The sequence below is a fragment of the Hippopotamus amphibius genome, chromosome 4, assembly GCF_030028045.1.
Source record: "Hippopotamus amphibius kiboko isolate mHipAmp2 chromosome 4, mHipAmp2.hap2, whole genome shotgun sequence".
Taxonomy (NCBI): Eukaryota; Metazoa; Chordata; class Mammalia; order Artiodactyla; family Hippopotamidae; genus Hippopotamus; species Hippopotamus amphibius.
Window position 1 is genome coordinate 183,120,393 of NC_080189.1, and position 1,466 is coordinate 183,121,858.

Here is a 1,466-nt window from a genome sequence, read left to right on the forward strand (position 1 = left end):
TGGAATTTTCAGCGGAGAGACAAATGCAAAGCCTGTGGGCACGAGGAGAAGCGTCTATGCAAGTAAGTGAAGACGGTGGTCGAGGGAAACAATGGTTGGCCGGAGAGCGAAGAAAGGGAAGCTCAGAAGACGCATTTTCGAAAGCCACAAAGAGCCGAGCTACCGGCCCGGCGGCCGGGACCGTGCAGTGCTGAGATCTGCGAGGAAGCAGGCACCCAACGGCTCAGCCGCAGGTTTCCGCGGGTCACAAAAGGATAACGGACATCCTCCCGCCGGCAGACCTGGGGGCTCCGCGCGCCGCTTCCGCCCGCCCGCCCCGCGGGCAGCCCACCTGAGCTCGGCCCCGGGCCCGGCGGGGACGGGGCGCTCGCGGCGAGATGCGGGCCCGCGGCCGCCGACGGACGTTTCCCTCCGCTGCCCGCCCGCCCGCCTTTGTTCGCCTGGCCCTCCGCCCTCACTCGGCCGCCATCGCCCGCCCGAAGCCGGGCGTCGAGAGCAAACACCGCCCGACGCGAAAAAGGAGGCACAGGCGTTTCTCGTCAAAGCAGACTTTATTGGGGCGCCGGGGCCGCCCCGCGCGCGCCGCCCGCTCCCCCGCGCGGCCCCCGAGCCGCCCACCGGCCGGGACCCCGCGCTCGGCCGGCCCCGCCCTGCCCCGCCGGTCCCCTCCCCCGCGGCGCCGGGGGCCGCGCGGACGGCTCACCGGCTCCGGAGGCGGCGGCTGCGGCGTCGACGCCCCGCTCCCGACTGCCGCCCGGGCTTTTGGGGCGGCGGGCTCCGCTCGCTGCTGCACGGCGCAGGGCGGGAACCGCACGAATCCCCGCGGCGGCTGCGGCGGCGGCGGCAGCGCGCTGACATCACGCGCAGCGGCCAGCCGGCGCGCGCGGGGGCCGTCCCGGCGGCCCCAATCCGGGAGGAGTCCGGGTTGAGTGGGCGGGGCCGCGGCGGCGAGCGGGCAGAGCGATTGGCAGAGGAGGAGGAGCGAGAGGGCTAGCGGGCGAGTAGCGGCGAGGCGGGGCGGGCCGAGGCAGCACGGAAGTCTCGCGAGGCCGAGCCTGAGCGGAGTGTGGCGGCGGCGGCGGCGGCGAGATCTGGGCTCGGGGTGAGGAGTTGGTATTTGTGTGGAAGGAGGCGGAGGCGCAGGAGGAAGGGGGAAGCGGAGCGCCGGACCGCAGGGCGGGAGGAGGCGCGGCCAGAGCGGGCGGCCGAGGCGCGGCGCGGCGGGGCGCCGGGGCGAGCAGCGGCCGAGTGAGCGCGGGGCGCACCGAGGCGAGGAGGCGGGGAAGCCCGCCGCCGCCGCCGCCGCCGCGCCCGCCCCTTCCCCCCGCCGCCCGCCCCCTCTCCCCCCGCCCGCCCGCCGCCTTCCTCCCTCTGCCTTCCTTCCCCACGGCCGGCCGCCTCCTCGCCCGCCTGCCCGCAGCCCCGGAGCCGAGGCCGCCGCGGCCTTGGCGGCCGAGCCCTCAGCC